The sequence below is a fragment of the Acipenser ruthenus genome, chromosome 12 (genome assembly GCF_902713425.1).
Source record: "Acipenser ruthenus chromosome 12, fAciRut3.2 maternal haplotype, whole genome shotgun sequence".
Taxonomy (NCBI): domain Eukaryota; kingdom Metazoa; phylum Chordata; class Actinopteri; order Acipenseriformes; family Acipenseridae; genus Acipenser; species Acipenser ruthenus.
Genome location: NC_081200.1, coordinates 13,617,596 through 13,623,833, shown reverse-complemented (window position 1 = coordinate 13,623,833; position 6,238 = coordinate 13,617,596).

The window sequence follows — 6,238 nt, the reverse complement described above, 5'->3', positions numbered from 1 at the left end:
CTTGTCTTCCAATATAGCAACCACAGTACCTGTAATATATTTAAAATCTCATTGCACCAATCCCCATAAGCATAAAACAATAAAATATTAAAAGAAATAAACAAAGTAATACACAGAAAAACACATGGACATACAATGGGGTTATTTAGGTAATCCACAGAGGGAGAGAGAGTCAAACAACTATTTTTACTTAATCGGCTAAAAATATAATTTGCTTTGGTCCTCCTCTCTATGTCCTTCTGTCTTTTAAAATCTGCGGAGTTGAAAACCAAAGGCGGAGCTTTCCCAGGGAGCAGCGGCGCGGACCAATGATGAGGCAGCATCTGTTGTTACCCTGACAACCAGGCACTAAATCCATCAAGCACAGGTGAACCCAACTGAGGAGGCAGATTGCAGAGCTGAACGGCGTCTGTGAAAAATAAAACAAAAGAACCCCACCAGCGGGACTAACCGCACATTGTTTAATCCACACTTAATTTCCACATTTATACCCGCTACAGGCTGTATTTTTATTTATTCTCATATTATGAAATGAAACCTAGTGTACATGCTTTTTAATTTACCTTCTTTAAAAGTAGACATACCACTCACTATAGCCTGCAGTCAAGATGGTGGATGGTAATGGGAAATATATTAAAGCCTGTATACAAAAAGGTATACAATATATACAATATATATATATTGTAACACGGCCGGCACTCACGGTCATTCGTTGCCCCTTTTAAAATAGACCCAGGACACCGAAATGGATTTTTCAAGCGCGGTTGCGCTATTTTTAATAAGCCATCCACAACCAAACAAAAACAAAATAAACTCCTAGCTCAAACATAGAGCCTAACTTCACTTTGAACAGGTCACTGATTAACATGCAGGACGGCTAAGCCATTTACCTGTCAACAAACAAAACACACAGTTTTTAACAGCACTTATTTTTGCATTGACTGCTCAGAAACAGAGCACACCTTCTGCCTCCTTCTACTCAGCAGTCCAGTGCAGACTGACTGCACCTCATAAATACCCTGCACCTGGTTCTAATTTACAATTACTTAAATTAATTAAACAATGAAACAAAACATGCATATGTACATGTTTTTAGGCATGGAGGAATTTAACCCTCTCCCTGTTCACTATATATATATATATATATATATATATATATATATATATATATATATATATATATATATAATAGATGGGCTTCAGTGAGTTACAGAAAAATAATTCCATCTAGAGTTTCTGTGACAGCATAAATTACGAGACCGAATGTCGAGTAATTTATAAACTGTCACAGAAACCCAAGACAGAATTGTTTTCCTGTAACTCACTGAAGAGGCCCATCTATTTCTTTTTTATAATACCCGTGTGGATACCCTTGTGATACTAATATTAAAGAAGATGAAGTTCAACAGTGCTGTAGAGACATTCTATGTCGTTTTTTTTTTTTTTTTTTTAACATATTCTCATTTTGTTGATCATTAATGAACATTGTTGTCGAGTGATTGAAAACGAGACATTTTGTGTTTGAATTGAAAGTGATGGTCTCGAGGAGTAGAATGGGTCAAAGTTCAAGTATATTGCAGGGATAGGCAACCCTGGTCCTGGAGTGCCACAATCCTGCAGGTTTTGTAGGTATCTCTTAATCATCAATTGCTAAATACCTGGAACACATGGTAATTCTGACCAATTAAGCCAATCATTGAATCAATTAGGGCTTGGGTAAAACAAAAACCAAAAGTGTCTGTGGCACTCCAGTTGCCTACCCCTGCTCTAGAGGAATTATCACTTTTTGACGTCACAACTGTGGTATTATGCCTTTTTTTTAGAATGGCTCAGTAAGCAAATGTAGCTTCATCCATGTACTTTATATTTATAGTAACCTCCAAAGTCCTTAACAATAATGCATATTCATAGCAACAATATCATCCTCTGTCAGACACTATATCCCCCTTGGGGACAATACATTTCCACTATACGCCTCAATTCCTGTCCATATTTGTATAATACAGTAGATACACCATTTTAATTGGTATAAGATAAGAGTTGACATTATCATCATGCTGACTGTAATAGATATTTTACAATATTAATGTTTTCGCTTATTCTTCATCAACGTTTAATCAGTGTCATTCTCCTTTCAGCCATCCTAAGGCAATATAAAATTAAATGAATAGCAAAAAAGGAAAATATGCTAGCAGAATACTACATAAAAGAAAATGTTTTAGCTCTTCAGGTGATAAAACATTTTACCATTACCTATTTTCAATAATGTTTCATTACATCTGTTTCATGTGGTAGCTTTAACGTCAATAAGGCATTTTCATAACACTGCAAACTCAGTTTGTGGTATCTCATCTTAGGTCAGTTTACATTTTGCAGCTCAGGCTGTATTTTAATATAGAGGGTAGTAAGAAAAGAATACTTTCTAGGAGGCTGTGTGGTCCAGTGGTTAAAGAAAAGGGCTTGTAACTAGGAGGTCCCAGGTTCAAATCCCACCTCAGCTACTGACTCATTGTGTGACCCTGAGCAAGTCACTTAACCTCCTTCTGCTCTGTCTTTCCGGTGAGACGTAATTGTAAGTGACTCTGCAGCTGATGCATAGTTCACACACCCTAGTCTCTGTAAGTCACCTTGGATAAAGGCGTCTGCTAAATAATAATAATAATACTTTCTCTTTTGAGGTAGATTTTAGCATGTATGTTTTTTTATTATTATTTTAAATATATTTTCCGGGAAAGTTGGAAGAATTAATTTCCTAATTTTCCAGGTAAATATCAGGGGTTGAAAAGCAAAATTAAAATTGCACAATAAGGTCCTTTAAAGCTCCACACATCTTGCATATAACTAAACAACCATGTGAGGGGAGCTTGTAGGAATTTATAAATATGCTAAGTTATTGAAAATGTCATGCTTAAAGGGGTACCGTGACAGGGTGACTGTCCTTGTGAACAACTTTTGACTTGCACAGAATATTTGTGTTGGAAAAAAGAGCAGGGGTGGAAATACGACTCCCATTGCACAGCAGTTTGATCAATTCCTGGTTTTACTATGAGTTTAATAGAACATGTATTGTATGGCTTGTTATACACTGTGGCTAATCAAGCTGTAATGGGTGAAACTGCTATCCCTGAAGAATATGTATGTTCATTCATTCATTCGTTCATTCATTCATTCATTCATTCATTCATTCATTCATTCATATTCCATTGTTTACAGCTTCATTGCGTGCAATTATCCACAAAAAACAATGACATGTATTTTATTTATGTATTTAGTTTCATAAATGTTTTTAAACACTGAGTGGGGAAAAAAAATATGTAGGCCTACTTTATTTGGAATATAAAATCAATGTTTTTTCAAATACTGTTTTGTTTTGTATTTCTATTTGAAAAAACAGGAACATTTTATTGTTCTTTTAAAAACCCTTGCCTATGCACCACGCCACAGACCCCTATACTGCAGTTTATAAAGTGGGTTCTTAAATCTTTTCCGGATGAGTTCACGCAGATGGTGACCTTGGACAGGTTTTGCACAAAATCTGAATCAGAATCTGCGCAGCATTAGGAAAATATGCATAAGTGAACGCAGCCTTTGTGTCCTCGTTATATGCAAGGCACACATATTCAAGTCTGTTTTCGTCCTTTTGGATCTCAAAAGATGTTTTTGTTAGTTGTCAGACACCCTTGCGTCACAGTCGTGCCAGATTAAGTTGACGATCAAACCAGACTTTACGTAACCAATAATCCGACCGCAGTGTCAGGGGACAGCGCTTCAGTTTCCCACAGACGCATTAAATGCAGGCAGGTAATTCGGGCGGTGGTGTCTGGCTTTGTCTTTACTTGCGTTTTCATGACTGACAGGAATACATTCTTGTTGGTTTTAAACTCGCTGACAGCAGAGATGTTAAAACTTCTACTGTTAAAATATCTATTTAGTTCAATTTAGCATGATAAAACTGGAGACTGAATTCTGGTCCCCAGTTGAACTTCTTGCACTGGCATAAAAAGCACAAAGCATTCCCTAAAAAGTCACAAATAGCATTGAACTTGTTTAGTACATTTCACCCAAGACTTGACAAGTTATTTTTTGTTTGGTTTATTATCAGCTAGGTAGTAATTTTGTCAGGGAAAGGGAGAGCACTAGAGAAATAGAACTGGGTGTACAGTATGTATACTATCTTGTTCTTGTAGCTATAAGCATTTCCAAGGTTGTGTTTAATCAGCTGTGTTATTTGACTGAGAGTCCGGCAATTATTTGCAGAAAATCTAGGAATGTACTTTTTACCCAGTGTTTGGGGAGAAGTGTGCCCATATGTCATACAGTACATATAATCTGACTGAATACATTTCACATTTCACCACCTCCTTCCCCACCTCCCTGACCCATATATATTAGTCCTGCAATTATGCAAATATACAGGGACTAACATGTTTTCAAATCTTTAACAAAACACTTCTTGGTATGGGCTATGGTGGTAGCATAGCCCTTTCCTCTACATTGTTACTCACCAATGCTTTCCTTTCTGTATTGTACAAGGAGCGTTCCATTTACAGTTAGAACTTCATTTAATACTGAACACGCTGTACAATCCTGGTGTACTGAAACTGTAGGACAGATGGATGACTTCAACATTTACTCTGAAAAGAACACTGCTTTACATCCTGTGTCCTAGAGGAGAGGGCTTCCCTTTAGCGATGTACCTTCAGAGATGCAAACCCATTTAACTGCTATTTATTAAATGAAGTGAACAGGGACAAATACTGACACTGAATCTCTTAAAGTAATAAAAAAGTAATTATTTATTTAATCTCAGTAGCTGTTTAATCGGAAACTACAGTTAGGGGGGAAAAAACATTTTTAACATCTCATTGCATGACAGTATTTTCACATTTCAATTTGTTTGGCTGTTCTCTTTGTTTTCTAGACTTTATTTCACAAATTCATTTTACACAACGCTATAAGTTTACTTTCTGAGCCTTTGTAGCCAATGCAACCCATCAGAAAGTATGTGGAGTCTAACATACTAAGTGAGCAGGGGCTTGTAGTGTTGTGTCAAGATGGATGTGCTTTACCTGTGTCCAAGTTAAAAAAAAAAAAGACTGGAAAACAAAACAATCAACAGCAAAACAGTAAGGGACTGGTGAGATATGTTATGATAATGCGAGAGAACAATTAAACAGCCCGAGGTAATCCACCTTCATGTCACCACCAAAATGTAATTTGTGTGTATTTTGACAGTCCTTGACAGTTGACTGATGACCTTTACCTCAAAGAAGGAATCGTCATGCTATTACTTCAGGTAGTTGAACCAATTTGAAGAATACTTCTGGCAGTTAAATTGTGCTTCACTGTATTGATATGGAATTGAACAAACCATTCCTCTCCTTACATTGACTGCTGAGCTGTTTTAAACTTGGATGTTAATATACTTTTGGACACCACTGAAATCCTAGAAATTCCCTTTAGTCCTGAACCAGGATTAGGTATATTAATTTAGGTCAGCAGCCAGGAGTTCAGACTCCGAAACTCAGGAATGGATGCAGGACTACAGAAGTGTGAGTTTCTAACCCTGACAGTGTTTACTAAAAAATATGTAGAATTGTATTGTAATTATTTTGTGAGGTTTCTGGAATGTCCAATGAATCATTTTTCTTTAGTAATTAGATTACTGAACAAATACATTCTTTTAATACCCCTTTTTTATTATACTAATTACATTTTACAAGGGAGCCACTACAGAGCTTTTTTTTTTAATGTTGTCTTATAAAGAAGAAATATTCTGAAATATATCAAAGCTACTCCGAAGCCTATGGGAAGAAAGAAGGGTATTGTCCACAATAACAGGTGAGATTTAAATTACTGCGGTGGTGGTTATTCAGCAATCAAGCAAAAACAGAACACATTTTCAGTAATGTAAAATAAATTGCCCATGGGATCTTTATTTTAAAGTACTGTCATTTGTCACCCTCTCTGTCACCCCCCTGGACCTCTCTGATCACTATTTCATCTCTTTTTCTCTGTCTCTCCCCTCTCTCCCTGATCCTCCTACCCCCACTGTCACCTCTCGTCGTAACCTCCGCTCTCTCCCCCTCTGTCCTTGCCTCCACCGCTCTCTCTCACCTCCCTCCTATCGACTCCTTCTCCCAACTCTCTGTAGACTCTGCTACCGCCACCCTCTTCTCCTCCCTCATCTCCTCCCTCGACTCCCTCTGTCCCCTCACCTCCTGACCTGCTCGCCCCT